The sequence below is a fragment of the Chrysemys picta genome, chromosome 1 (genome assembly GCF_011386835.1).
Source record: "Chrysemys picta bellii isolate R12L10 chromosome 1, ASM1138683v2, whole genome shotgun sequence".
NCBI classification, from domain to species: Eukaryota; Metazoa; Chordata; order Testudines; family Emydidae; genus Chrysemys; species Chrysemys picta.
The window spans coordinates 167,988,959-168,005,138 of NC_088791.1; the positions used below are offsets into that span (position 1 = coordinate 167,988,959).

The 16,180-nt window shown below is 40.7% G+C and overlaps 1 protein-coding gene across 6 annotated transcripts in view; it reads left to right on the plus strand.

Moving 5' to 3' along the window:
• EPHA6 (EPH receptor A6) overlaps positions 1 to 16,180 on the plus strand; it is an 875,247-nt gene that overhangs the window by 714,315 nt on the left and 144,752 nt on the right. The gene's annotated exons all lie outside the window — the stretch shown is intronic.

Genomic DNA, 16,180 nt, shown 5'->3' on the forward strand with positions numbered 1-16,180 from the left:
AATCCATAGTATCTGTCACACATGGTTTCCTGCCCTTCTAAATACGGAATCTGATTGGATTAGATATTACAAAATAATTCAGATTTTAGTTACCAAGATGTGTGTCTTGCCTGTCACTTATAAATAAGGGAACTGAGATAATTATGTGCTACTCACTTGTAGGATTTTCTGCCATTTTGGTGTTGGACATCTCGCTCTCCAGCCCCTTCTCCCAGCAGCTTATTGTGCTCAGGATGCTCTTTTTAGTTTTGGAGGGCTTACAGTATTGCATTTCAATTTGCAAAAGATTATATTAAATTTTACTGTGTCTGTTCAGAGACATCCATCAAGCATTTTAGTCTACCAGAATTTGACTACTATAACTCGGTTATTTTTTGGAAGGCAAAGAAATCACTATCTACCTATTTTTCTTGTGTAGTAATATATCCACACTCACTCGCCCATCTCTTACAGGGCCCAATTCTATTGATAAGAGTAAAGTTATGTGCTGAAATGAGCACAGACAGTTGTAACATTTATTTCAGTCAGAAAAGAAGTGGTATTTGGAAACTGTATCTTTTTTTGTAATTCCTTGGGTCACATGACCCAATCTCCTAAAAGTGTTCTGCATTCTTTTTGGCTGGTTTGTCCGTTTCCAAGGTTTGCAGCTGGGACTAAAACTTAAACAGGAAGTAATATTAATCTGGAGTTTGAGCAAAAGGAATTACAGGTAATTTTGATTGTAGTCCTATTCCAAGAAGAAATTCTGGTTTGATAATTCAAATACTTTTATGCCCCAAAAGGTTCTGTACATAGTTCTAAATTTGAATCTACATTAACAGTTACCAAGTATCTACTGGGGTTAAACAAGGATGGTTTGCTAAGAAATCGACCCTCAGCTAATGAAAGTCTAAATTTAGTTGTTTGTGCAATATCTGCCTGGAAATGTAGCAGTGTACTTCAAACCTTCCATTCGTTGGAAACTTAAGGTTCATTTTTACTCTTTTCTTTATCCTGTCAGCAGCTTAGACAAATGTGCAAGCTATCCTTTTTTCATGTAATTTATTTAATAAAGAAGATTTCTTGGACCAGGATATAACTGCTGCCATGATTAATACCTTTATTGCCACACACTTTGCTCACTTATCAACTATTCTTTTCCTTGGGTTGCTGTTAGTCTTATCCAGCTATATTCTTTGGACCAGCACAAGTCCCCAGAGAGAGAAATTTTGAGGATCAAGCAGGGTGTGACTGGCGTGATGAGATGGTGCCTGGAAAGATTTTTCACCTAGAGACTCATCCATGGCATGAAAACTCTAGAGACCAATTACTGTGGATTATAATTAGATCTTAATAAATTACTGCATACGTTTAGCTCACACTAGCAGACATACCATGTTGTTCTATGATCCTGCTAGGTCTGTGCCCCTGCCTGGTAGACAATACTGTGCTGCATGAGGTTGCCTTTCAAATCAGATGCAAAACTGAAGACTCAGTCACAGTTACCATTAAATATCCAATGCTACTATGCTACTTTTCGTAAGAGAAATGGGTGTTAACTCCACTGTGTTGGCCAAATTCTAACTCATGTTAATATATTCTACACCTCTACCCCAATATAATGCTGTCCTCAGGAGCCAAAAAATCTTACCACGTTATAAGTGAAACTGCGTTATATCGAACTTGCTTTGAGCCGCGGGGAGTGCGCAGCCCCGCCCCCTCTCCCCCGGAGCATTGCTTTACCACGTTATATCCGAATTCGTGTTATATCAGGTCGCATTATATTGGGATAGAGGTGTACTTACTAAAATTTCCCCTGTAATTTGTCAAGCTGATGCAGTATTCTTTTCCATTTTTGATCTTAAAATATTGGGTATTATTTGTGTGAGGTTCAAGAGCTGCAGTGTTCCACCACAGAGGTGTTAGTATTTCACTGGTGGCTCATATATCTTCTACCTCTTTCCATAGATCAAAGGGATATTGTGACGCTTTATTAAGTAGTGTGTAAAATGCTCTGAGATCCTCAGATGTAAGGCACTGTAAAATCCATTATTACACTTAAATAGTTTGATGTTAGTTTTGTGTTTTTCTTTGAAAATGTGATGTATAGAGTTATATTAACAAAACACTCTTAAAGGTGCTTGGCAGTTGGATGCTTAGGCACTTTTAAAAATCCTAGTAGGTTCCTATCTGAATCCTTAGGTACCTAAATATCTTTGAAAATCTCATTGTAGGTGCCTAAATTGCTTTTCAAAATAGGACTTAAGCACTCCTGAAAACATTACCCTCCTAGAAGTTTGGAAAGCACTAATTTGGGTCATTATTAAACATGTTACTGCTCGATTTCATTTTGCTTTTCAAACCTATACAAGATTTTTACCTCTTCTGAGCAGCCAATTAATCAGACACTTGAACCACTCAATCCCTCACTGCAAAAATTAAACAAATTTATACACTTTTTTTCTCCAGATAGGGACTAATTCTGCTCTCTGCTCATGCATATGGCTACCATTAAAGGGCAGAATTTGGCTCTAAATGCATGTCAAAAATATCTGACTTGCTCTGCTAGTCAGATTTTGGGTAATTCTTTAGGTTTTATCAATTTATGGTGTATCATTAAACCTCTGAATCTAGGGGGGAGAATTATAATGAATCACAGAAAACAAAGTGTGTTAATGAAGATAGCCATCAGAGAACATTAATTCAGGTTAAGAAATGATGGACATTTAAAATTAAATTGTAAAGGGATCCTATTCTCTTATTTAAGCAATCTGATTTTATAATTCATAGAACCATAGGAGCTAGATATGTGAAAGGCAACTTAGGTCATCTGCTCTATGAAAATGAAAAAATGATTGTAACTGAGCATAGCTGTAGTAGTATTAGAGACCAGGACATGGACAGTCGTGCTTAGTGGTTGGAGCGGGAGTCCAGCAAAATGATTAGAGCAGAAGTCCAGTGCTAGAAGCCAGAGCCAAGAGTCACAGCTGGAGTCAGAGGCCCAATGCTAGATCCCAGGGTCCAAATTAATGTCAGAGGCAAGAGCTGGAATTGGAGCTGAGGGTCAGAACCAGGTTACTTGAAGTGAGACAAGTCTGGGAATGAGCAGGCGCAGGAGCTGTCACAACCACTGGCAAATGCTTTGAGCAGCTGCTAGGCTAAAGAACTGGTGTGCCGACTCTTTCAACCAATCAGGCAGTGTAGCCAATCAGACAGCCTACTTCAGCCAGATACGCTCATTAAGTGCCTGGAGAGTGGCTCTGCTTCAGGCCTGGATTCCTGACAAATATTTTTAGTGGGCCAGAGAAAGTTGAGAGAAAGAGAAAGAAAAGGAGCTTCTTGAGAAAGATGAAATACAAGACCAATGAAGAACTATATTCTCCCATTTGTGTATGGCATAAGACACAACAGCCACATGCAAACAGCAGTCAGATTTGGATGAGGAGTGCTAAAGGAGGGGAACAGTGGCATGTAGAATATATCCTTATTCCAAACCAGAGGCATCCGTCTTTATGCCACTGCTGAGCCCTTGGAAACACACAAGCTTTTAGGGAATGTGGACAACTGAGACACTCGAGGCAACATGTTTCCTAAGCAAACATGCTCAGTTTTTGGTGAGCACGACTAAATGCCGCTGAAAATAATAACTTCCAGTCAATTTCATGACTTGAGCGGGCCTTTGAAATTTGTAAGGGGAATAGTCCTGGCATCAGAGAGGTGTCTTTTGTTGTCACCATAAAAATCTGTTCAGACTTGGTTGAGTTATAAATCGTTGAAAATTGCTACATACTCCCTGTGTTCTGTTCTACAGAGACTTGCTGCTAACATTGCTGAACATTTCATCTGCACTGAGCATGCTCTCTGGCATCTTGCTTCAACATGTCACACAGAACTGAAGCTCCAGGCAAGACATAGACAAACTGATGCTGCTACCACTACCTCTGTAATCCCTCACCCCATCAAAATACCAAAAGAATAGCTTTCATTTAGCAAAGTTTTTCATATGCAATTTGTTTATGCAGTATCTCCTCCCTCAGCTTCTCACTGTTACTTGATCCTCTGATGGTATTGATCCCACAGTCTCCTTTTTAGCTCCTCTTTTCTTGGAGTCTTGTCCTTTCCAATTCACAGTCCATATTTGTCTTTCCAGTTCTTGTTACATGTACAGTTCAAGTTACAGCTAACTGAATAATTTAGATGCAAACTGTCTGGGATCTGTTCTAGACTCTTGAAGTTTAGGTTGGGATTACAGTTTGCAAAGAGTACTATCCCTTTTTGAACATTCTATATCACTGCCAATAAATCATCAGTATACCGGTCTCTGGAGAAGCAATATAAAAAACAGTTAAAAGGAACTTCATAATTAGATTGTATGAATTTACAGAATATTCAGTTTAAGTACGTTGCCCTCTCAATGTGAGCATACAATGCTACTGGGAGTTGTGTACACACGTTTTAAGATGCAAATATATTCAGTTTGAGATTCCAGAATGGATTCATGACCAAGTTAATTGGTAAATAGTGTCATTTTTCTACCAAATTTTCACAAGGTCATTTCTACTGAATGAAATTTAAACATAGATAAACAAGCTGATAATGAGTAATTTCTATATTTACTTTAGAGATATGTAACAGAATATGCACATGAATAGAAAATTGAAACAAATACTGTATTATGAATACAAAAGTATTACATGATTTCTGAAACTACAGAAATTTATTAAATTAATATTGGTCTAGTGAGAAATTATCTATTTTTGAATTTTGAGTGTTTTAGCTTTAAAAAAAATGTCAGCCTTTGGTGAGTCTATATCCTTCTTTTGTTTTTTATTGTGCTTTAGATTGTTTAGATATTTTATTTACAACTATCTTCATTACTGCAGGAAGTAGCTTAAGAAGTATGGGTAGAGGTGACATTATTGGCTACTTAAATCTTCTTTTTACACTGTTTATGTCAAAAGCATTGTTACCAAACTCTGGACCATGGCAGGTAGACTGTACCTTAGTGCAGGGGTCGGCAACGTTTCAGAAGTGGTGTGCCGAGTCTTCATTTATTCACTCTGATTTAAGGTTTCGCGTACCGGTAATACATTTTAACGTTTTTAGAAGGTCTCTTTATCTAAGTCTATAATATATAACTAAACTATTGTTCTATGTAAAGTAAATAAGGTTTTTAAAATGTTTAAGAAGCTTCATTTAAAATTCAATTAAAATGCAGAGCCCCCCGGATCGGTGGCCAGGACCCGGGCAGTGTGAGTGCCACTGAAAATCAGCTCGCATGCCGCCTTTGGCACGTGTGCCATAGGTTGCCTACCCCTGCCTTACTGCATTCTCCCTTCACCCCTCCAGGCCCTGAAGCTCAAGAAAGAGAATTCATTGAGTATGGAGCTGTTAAGAGATCTCCCAAATACAAACACAGATAATACGCATTGATGAGCATCAGTTTCCACAATAAGAGGTAGGATTGCCCATCACTGTGCTGCAGCCAGTCAGTGGGCAGTAGCAACAGGTACACATGGCTCTGCTGGTGGTTTACAAAATCTGGGCTGGAACATCAGTCTTTAGTCTGAGGAGGAGGAAGAGAAATTTAAAAAAATATATTCTATCATGTATATTTTGAAGGTAAAATAATATTTAAGCACCAAAATTCACTATAAGGTCATATTTTGATCTCAGTTACCTCAGTGTAATCTTGATATCACTGATTTCAAAGGAGTTATTCCAGATTTATGCTGATGGAATTGAGATTAGAATCTGGCGCTTAGCTCTCACTTGAGCTTCATTAGTTCATAAGAGTTGAGTATTATTACTATTGTTAAGGAAATTGTAGAGTGACAGCATAGCCCTAAACTCCACGTTTTTATGCAGACAAAGAACAAACTACCACTTTACAGAGGTGAATCTGCAATCTAAAGAGTTTAAGCCCAGAAAAATCATACTTGTAATTGACTCTGACGAATACATTACTGGGGCTGTTATCAACAGTGTTCACTATCTCCAAACACTTTCTTAACTAAAAGCCAAGAATCTCTTTCAACAGCATTATTTGATATCTCCGAATTGAATCTGCCTGTTTCCCCACTCTTTGTTCTCATTATTATGAACGGCAAGCTACACAAGTAGTAAATAATCAAAGATGTAACTGCAGAACAGTATGACAGCATAACAGGCCACATCATTAAGTTTACCTAATATAACAGACAGCCGTGGAAAGCAGTTCCATCTACTAAAGTGAAAACCACCTCCGGTTTTGAGCATTAGGCTCAAAATGATGTGATACTGCTTTTTATATAATATACATTTTTATTTTAAAACTTATTTTAATTTTTAAAAGTGTATTTTATGCATGTAGGTCTACTCTTCTGCAGCCCCCATGCAGTCCTCACCTTACAGCCCCCAGTTTTACAGGGTTACTTTGGAGGACTAGTCCTTTCTAAAATTATGCATCCCAGACTTTCAAACTCCCCAACATAAATTCTTCTCTGCCTAAACTGATCACAAAATCTCATACCAAATCCCCCTTTTTCCTACTACAAGTTGTAGTGACTCATAGATCAAAATAAGGCTTATAATAGAATTCTGCTTTCAGCCTTAAAGATGGAGAGGCTATCTGTTCTCTCCATAACCCTAATAAATAATCTGAAGACTTTAGCTGATATCCTGAATTAAAGGGATGTTCCTTATACACTTGATCCATCACTTGAACTATTTACAGATAGTAAAATTTAAAACATTTTATTCACACCTAATTTAATTTTATATGTATGACTGTGAAATCCAAATGTATAGTTTGCAGTGCTTGGAATGGTGCTCTGGATATTATGCATAACTATAAATATATTAACATTTTAAAGCTCTTGTTTAGTATTTTGCTAAAGCTATTTTCAAAATTTAAGTGCTGATTGAAAAATATTTATTTAATAGAGAACTAAACATATACTGACTGTTTTATGGCAGCCAGCATAACAGGAACACAATACTTTAAATTACTGTTCCATTAAGAATGTGAAGATGATTCAAAAGAACAGTTGTTATTGCTGTTAAAAGCCTTAATCATATTTATGTTTTCACACTAGTCTTCCCAGCAATCAGAACGTCATCATGCACTAACATTTAACAAGCTACAAAGTAAATGATCACAGTGTGTTGTGACAGACCCAGACCAGTGGGGTACAGGAGTCTGGTAGAGGGCAAATATACTGGTCACTGGATGAGTAGTTTTCTGTTCCCTGAGTGACCAGAGCAGGGGCTGTACTAGAGTAGTCAGGAACCTGCTAGAACCAGTTAAGGCAGGCAGGCTAATTAGAACACCTGGAGCCAATTAAGAAGAAGCTGCTAGAATCAATTAAGGTAGGCTAATCAGGGCACCTGGGTTTTAAAAGGAGCTCACTGCAGTTTGTGGTGGGAGTGTGAGAGGGTGTGCTGCTGGAGGACTGAGGAGCACAAGTGTGATCAGACACCAGGAGGAAGGTCCTGTGGTGAGAATAAGGAAGGTGTTTGGAGAAGGCCATGGGGAAGTAGCCCAGGGAGTTGTAGCTGTCATGCAGCAGTTACAGGAGGCACTATAGACAGCTGCAGTCCACAGGGCCCTGGGCTGGAACCTGGAGTAGAGGGTAGGCCTGGGTTTCCCCCAAACCTCCCAATTGACCTGGACTGTGGGTTCTTCCAGAGGGGAAGGTCTCTGGGCTGTTCCCCAACCCACATAGTGAATCTCTGAGGCAAGAAAATCCACCAATAAGTGCAGGACCACCAAGATAAAGGAGGAACTTTGTCACAGTGTGTAGAACCATTTTCAAGCAAGTCACTAATTATGTTTTTCAAATTTCTGTTTGTCTATAACCAACCAGGAAAACTGAACTCTATTATTCCACCCAAAAATTCTCCAGCCCCTACCATTTCCTTCCTAGGAATTTCAACCCCCTATTCTACACTTACTTTTTCTTCCAAACCTGCTAATCCTGGGAACTATGTAATACAGTTCTCTAGTGTTATAGTTATTTATACTGAATACATAGAACCAGGTTAAGCCTGGGTTTATTCTAGGTTCTACTGGTATAAAACCTAGAACAATCAGTAATTTAGGGCAAACTGTGTACAAGACTGTTGTAATGATCTCAAAACCAAATGTTATAAACCCAGGCAATCCATATTTAAGGTTAAACTTAAATTTAGAAAATATTGAAACATTATCAGACCTTAATTTGTTTGGATTTCTTTGAAATTTAAAGTTCTCTTGGGTTTGTCGTGCTTGATTCTGTCATTTGCTCATCTCTAATGTATTTTATTCTTCATTGCTGGTATGTATTCTCAACATTAAACCCATCTTATTTTAGTTTTGGTCTGAGAATTTCCTTTTTTAATTAGAAATTTCATATATGAACAGTAAACAGAAACCTAAAATATTACAGTGATATCTCTAATTATTTAAAGATAGGATGTATCCACCTTAAGTAATTTTTTCAGTATTGCTGATCCCAAACATTAAAAAGCTGAGTCATGCCCCTAAAAATCATGTGTTTGACTTAAAAATAATTAGATATTTTAAAAATAAATTTGGGATTCTTATTTGCCATCCTGGTTCTAATACCCATATCTATGAAGGTATTTATGATCCTAATTTCCATTTATTTTTGTGGCTCTGCCTAAACCTTCTAGGGTACACTCCTTTCAAGATTTTCTCTGCAACCCTGAGGGCTAGAAACATTTTTTTTAAATGAAAGCTGAGATTCTCACATATTAATATGACTCTAGGAGCTAAGGCTTAAGTAAAACATCAGCTGTCATGAGACTGCAGGTGAAATCGGGAGAGTTGGCAACTTTTTTTATATATACTCTGGCTGCTTTGTCACTCTGGAGCAACACAAAACATACTGGGCAGTTAAGCTGAGTTTACAGCTGCATTGGCATGGCCAGACCAGCACAAAGCAGCTGCAGTGTATACACCAATTTCCCCCACCCTCCTGTCCCCCAGATTCTCCTGCACTCCCTAAATTCCCTCTGCCTCCTATATCTGCCCACATGCCACTGCATACACTTCCCAATTGCACCCTTCCTCTTGCACTCCACATTTCCCTTTCCACATGGATCCACTCACACACCTTCCTTCTACCCTCTCTTTTTAGTAGAGCAGGTACAATGGGTAACTTTTGAAAGGAAATATTTAGGATTAGTCATTTTTGCCCTTAATTTTCATAAGAGTTTTTTTCTGTCAGCAGAGGCTAGTGCATAAAATCTTCTTCATGAATTTCTTGGAGTCTGCCTCTTTCAAAATAGCTGCCATCTCTCATTTTTCTCTGCCATATCTGCCTTCACTTAAGATGTCCTATTTCAAAATGACCATTGCCTCCCATTGTTTCCAGTGAATGAAGCCAGCAGCCATCTTTGTTGAGCAGTTTCTGGGCTCAGTCGTATTGAGAACCTTGGGAGACAGCTGCTTTTCTCAAAATGACCACCTCATTGTGGGCAAGTTAGGAGTTTAGTTCCACTGAGAGAAATGATAGATAACAGCCCTTTTGATATAGGGAAGTTCTACTGGGAATTCATCAAGTGTAGCCTATGCACAAGCTTACAGTGAGTTTTAATGGCAAGGGAAGTTGGAAGCATTTGTGTTGATCTATTATTAAGATCCTTCAGCAGAAACATTTGACTCAGTGTGGTAATTTTTTGTAAGGACCCATTTTTAAATTAATTTTAATTCAAACTAATCAACCGATTTACTTGTAAGTCTTCAGAAAATTAATTCAATACTCAAGAGTAAGTGCTTTAATTTTGGAGAGGATAACTGTATTCTTCATACTAAGTGGTTTCATCTTTGTTATAAGTGCAAAACACAACTCATCTTTAAGTATGGAACCACAAACAGCGCTTCTTTCATAGAATAAAAGAAGCAGCGTAACCCCTCGCACTAACGCACAAAGGTTGTGCTTGTGATCACTCATTTACGACCACTGCTATGCCAGAATCGAATGAAGTTAGTGAGTTCAACTTTTGAGTCTGTGCTGTTGAAATTGGGCAAACTGAGCTTGTATCTCCTTGACGGTTAGAAAAGATCTGACCCTGCTGCAAGGAGCCATGGTAACTAACTCATTCAGAAGAACTCCACAAAGCTCACTGAGTTCAACAGCAGAGACTGCCCCATATTCTGAGAAGTGAAATTCAGTCTGGTGAGGAGTGGCAGCCAAGGTCGCTGCACCATTTAAGTCCCATTTAAATGATGTTTTGAGGGCTTGAATGGAATGGAATGGAATGCATAGGCTTTGTTCTGGCCTCTGTGGAGGTATGAATTTCCCCAGAGAGAAACATCCTTCTCTAGGAGTCACAATATACTACATTAGGCAGTCCTCAGCTGCGGCTTTCCCGGGGGCAGAGTCTGATTTGTTCTTTTCAGTCCCATTTAATGGGTAGCAAGGCTTGATTTGTATTAAGCAAATGAACAGAACATCAAAAATAAATGAGTATTTAGAAATAGGTTTAGCTGACAGCCAGGATGAGTGGGAAGTCTTTCATAACACAATTCTCCATGACAGAGTATTGAAATAAACACAGCAAGTATTATTTTTATTGTCATTGCTTCCTTGAAGGGATGTAAAGAAATGTGTGGTTTTAATTTGGTTACTCAAAATTGTCTAATAAATGATAGAAAGAAATATGTTTTAACCCTTGAGGGTCATACATTGTGTGCATTCAGGAAATATTAATATTCACACAGCACCTGCTATGGTTTGTGAAAATTCTTTGTCACCTTCATGGTCCTTCATTGGAAGTCCATAGAACACCAAAGCACCAGAAAGCGTGCTTGTTAAAGGTGGGATTTTTATAAGTGCTCAGGGTTGGTCTAACTAAGCCCACTGAAAAGGGTAAATGGGATGACCTGGGTAATTATTGTCATGTTGGCCTGACATCAATCCTGGACAAGATAATAGAGCAACAGCTACAGGACGTGATTAATAATGAACTGAAGGAGGGTACTGTAATTAATCAACATAGATCCTGTCAAACTAATTTGATATCTTTTTCTGATGAGATGACAAGTTTAGTTGATGAAGGTAATAGTGTTGACATAATATCCTTAGGCTTCTGTAAAGCGTTTGACTTGGTACCGCATGACATTTTGATTAAAAAAAATAGAACAATATAAAATTAACATGACACACTTTAAATGGATTAAAAACTGGTTAACTGATAGGTCTCAAAATGTAACTATAAATGGGGAATTGTCCCTTTCCAGTGGAGTCCCACAGGGATTGGCGCTTGGCCCTATGCTACTTAACATCTTTATCAATGACCTGGAAGAGAACATAAAATCATCACTGATTAAAGTTTGAAGATGACATAAAAATTGAGGGAGTGATAAACAATGAAGAGGACAGGTCCCCCATGTAGCGCGATCTAGATTGCTTGTGCCCAGTTTACCAAGCTAACAATATGTGCTTTAATACAACTAAATGTATACATCTGGGGACAGAGAATGTAGACCACACTTACTGCTTCCCAGGACAGAGTCCCTCATTCTGTAACTGAAAAAGATTTGAGGATCATGATGGATAATCAGCTGAACATGAGCTTCCCGTGTGACTCTGTTGCCAAAAGAGCAAATGTGATCCTGGGCTGCATAAACTAGGCAATCTTGAGGAGTAGAGGTTATTTTACCTCTGTATTTGGCACTGGTGTGACCACTGCTGGAATACTGTGTCCAGTTCTAGTGCCCACAATTCAAAAAGGAAGTTGAAAAATTGAAGAGGGTCAGAGAAGAGCCACGATAATGATTAAAGGATTAGAAAACATGCCTTAGATTGAGCCCCCTGAGTCTATCACTTTATCTAATTTAACAAAGAGAAGGTTATGGGGTGACTTGATTATAGTCTATAAGTGCTGTAGTGAGGCGTTGTGGGTCCCCACCGCCACAGAGAGAGATGAGACCCTCTGGACACCAGAGTGGGCGGAGCCAGGGAGCTCTGAGCCCGCCCCCCCAGAGGGTCAGGCACGGCACAGGAAGTATAAAGGCCCAACCCCAGAGTTCACTGGGAGAGCAGCCGCTGGGGAGACCAGGCGCCATGGTGTTGGCGCCCCCCCCCGACCCAGCTACTAACCAAGGTGGAGTCTGGAAGTAGCCCGGGGACAGTCGACCCTAGTCTGGCTGCAGCACTGCCAGAGCCCATGTCAGTGTGTTGCGGCCAGGATCCCCACTGACACAGCAGCTAGTCTTCTGCTGCTGCTAGGGCCCCGGGCTGGGACGCAGTGGAGTGGGAGGGCCTGCGTCCCCGGCAGTCTCCCCCTCTCCCAGGCCTTCAGACCCTGGGCCTGGGCCCACTGTGTTTATACTGTTCCTGCTCAGCCCCTGCCTGAGCACCTGACTCACCATTTCCCCGCCCTGACCTAGGACCTGGGCTGACGACTAACTGCGTTGTTTCAAAGGGTACGTCTATACTTACTTCCTGGTCCGGATGTAAGCGATCAATCTTCTGGGATCGATTTATCGCGTCTTGTCTAGACGCGATAGATCGATCCTGGATCGATCCCAGAAGTGCTTGCCGTCGACGCCGGTACTCCAGCTCGGTGAGAGGAGTACGCGGCATCGACGGGGGAGCCTGCCTGCCGCGTCTGGACCCGCGGTAAGTTCGGACTAAGGTACTTCGAATTCAGCTACGTTATTAACGTAGCTGAATTTGCGTACCTTAGTCCGAAGTGGGGGGTTTAGTGTGGACCAGGCCAAAGGCCGCGAAGGAAGACTAATTCCCCTCAAGACATCTTCCCGAACTTAGTGAGGCGGTGTGGGTCCCCGCCATCCCAGAGAGAGTCGAGCCCCGGCTAACCTTTCTACAGTACCTACATTGGGAACAAATATTTATAACCAGCTCTTCAATTCTATCAGAGGAAGCTAGAACATGATGCAGTGGCTGGAATCTGAAGCTAGACAAATATAGACTGGAAATAAGGCATAAATTTTTAACAGCTAAAGTAATTAACCATTGGAACAATTTACCAAGGATCATGGTGGTTTCTCCATCACTGATAATTTTTAAATCAAGAGTGGATGTTTTTCTAAAAGATTTGCAAAATAATTCCTAGAGCATAAGTTCTATGGTCGATGCTATACAGGAGGTCAGACTAGATGATCAGAGTGGTGCCTTCTGGCCTTAAAATCTATGAACTCCGGAATTGCTTTTCTTTTAACAATGATTCTAAACATGCCCTATTGGGCTTCCATGATTATTGTATTCTGTTTACAAGTTAAATAAAACAGTTTTTCAAACTCAGCCTGGGCTCAGAGTCAAGCTGAGTACTTTCCTTCTCTCACATAATCAACAACAAAGATTCTGCAAGCCAATTTAGAGTCTCAGCTACACCTGTGCAATTTAGTGCCTTTAAATTATGCTCCCAATGGCACCTGTATAGTCCAAATGCTGCCAGGGGGTTTACACAGGTGTTGGTGATTGGAACTTGGAAATAATTCTGTTGATGAGAAATAGAATCCAGCTCATTGATTCTTACGGAAGCTGTGTTCGCTGTGCCATGCTGATAGCAGTAAAAAGCAGTAGAAACTTATGTATCTCATGAGCTTAGGGTGACCAGACAGCAAATGTGAAAAATCAGGACAAGGGGTGAGAGGCAATAGGAGCCTATATAAGAAAAAGACCCAAAAATCGGGACTGTCCCTATAAAATCAGGGCATCTGGTCACCCTACCTACACAAGTTTTTTGGGGGGAAAGGGGGAATAAACTTACTTAAGCCCTGGGAATATTAAAATGCAAGTTTATTTACCTGATTTTAAATTACGTTTATTTTACAGAAGTATTTTTAAAAGTTTGTTTCTTTTGGGTCTGTTTTGGTCATCAAAATATTGGTATGATGTCCATTTTATTTTTAATGCAGATTATTGGTTCAATTTTTCAACTATATTGGAAACATTTAAAATTTATATTATTTAATTGAATAGTGGTACAGGTTAACCCACCACTCTAACTCTAGAACAGGAGCCCCATTACCAGGCCAATGGTACACCGGGGCCATGTTTTGCCAAAGGGAATGGCCATTCCTTCGATATGTTTGCAGAGGAGTGTGATCGGTTCTAACAGATGGTGCATGAAAATAGCAATAAGGTGTTCCTACTATGCATTTCCTTCACCCATCCATCTGCCCTGATCCATTCTGAGCTATGCTAATAGGATAACTGTGATTTACTGTGCAGTGCATGGCTCTACTCCACTTCCACTCCACCCGTCTCCATCCTATGTGGTTCAACATCGTAATACTAGGATTCTGCCTGTAGTATAACTTACAGTTTGGAGTAAGGATATTTGCAATATTCATCCTGAGGTGCATATTAAGCAGCATGTTATTAATAATACTTAGCACTCATATCACATTTTATTTCTGAAGTACTTTGCAGATGTTACATTTCACAAGACATCCGGCAGGTAGATAACTATTTTCAAATAGGTCAATTGAGGCAGGATGGTGAAGTGACTTGCTCAAGGCCACAAAAGGAAGTCCGTGTCAGCCTCAAGATTAGATCTAAGAAGTTCATTATTTGGAGTTCTGCGCTCAGACTGTTAACAGTGGTGCAAGTACGGTAGTATGGTCCGATAGGCCGTACCAGTAAGATATTTATAGCTGGTATGGGGTACCAGAAAGACACAGGAGGAGCCCGCCTGCAGCCCCGCCCCCAGCTCTTCCATGGAGCTGCATTTTCTCCATCTGTACAGCAGCCCTGCCAGAAAGGAGCAGAATGCTGGCAACTCCTCCGGTGGCTGTATCGCCCCCAGCTCCATCCTCCGGCAGGGCTGCTGTACAGACAGAGAAGTCGCAGTTCCGTGGAAAGGCAGGGGTTGGTGCTAGGGGTTCGGCTCCTTTCCCTGCTGTAGTTCCCGGAAAAGCCCTGAACTGCAGGAACGTGGGGCCACCAGGCAGCCCCATGCCAGCAGCTCCTCCAGCATGGCTGCTGAACCTCCCCCAGCCCGGCCCCCAGCCCTTCCATGCAGCTGTGTCTCCTGAGTCCTCCTGCCTGGGGTTTGTACAGCAGAAGTCTCTGGCGCAACAGGAGGAGGACAGAGCCCCCACCCCTTCAGGTAATGTGGAATGGATATAGATCATGGGGAGGGGACAGGGAGAGCGCGGGGGGCCCCGGGCTGGGGGCAGAGTGGGGAGGAGTCACGTGGGGGGCTTACATGGGGAGGTCACGTGCCCCTCTCTTTGTGTCCCTCCCATGAGTGCAGTGTACTGGCAAGAAATGATTTCTACTTGTACCACTGGCTGTTAGTATGTGCCTGTTTACAGAAGTGAACGTATTCATGCATAATTTTATAAACTTTAGGCCCAGATCTTCAGCTAGTGGAAATCAGCATAGCGTCATTGATGTCAATAGAACAATGCTGACTTGCTCAAACTTGTAAAATCTGACCCTTAATTTCTTGTCCATCTTAACTTTTTATAGTTTTAAGGCAGAATCCACATGAATAGCATCCTCCTTAGCAAGTGAATGTCCAGCACAGAGGTGGAGACCTTTTATTGGAAGACATTCAGGATGGCAAGTGGCCAGCATATATTAATGAAGCATTTGTGGGACCATGAAGAGTGTCAGAGCAAACAGACATACTAGCAGTTTCAATAGAGTCAATTCTACTTAAATCTTAAATAGCAGCCCATATTTTTCCTTCAAAGTCAGGACATGTTGTCTTTTGTTCTTTGCACAACAATAAAAACGTGAAGGAACCACACAGGCATAGTTGGGCCAGAAGTAGCCATATTTAGGCTACCTCCTCACTATGAGCTGGAGTGTGATTTACAGCTCACATACACATACTTATGTTAGCTTGATGAGAGCTAGAGCAAATATACATAGAAGTGTAGCCACAGTGACACAGGCAGTAGCAGCTAAGCCATGCCATATGGTTCAAGCAGGTTTGTACACAGCATGGCTATGCTGTGCCACCACTGCCTGTGTTATCACCACTACACTATTTATACTCGTGCAACCTTTCATCAAGCTAGAGTGAATATGTGTATGAAAACTGGGAATTATGGCCATAGCTCGTAGTGTAGAGGTAGTCTTACTAAATTAGTACAAATATCCAAGGCATAGCTATGTACATAAACCTCTACCCCGATATAACGCAACCCGATATAACACGGATTCGGATATAATGGGGTAAAGCAGAGCTCGGGGGGACGGGGCTGTGCACTCCGGCAGATCAAAGCAAG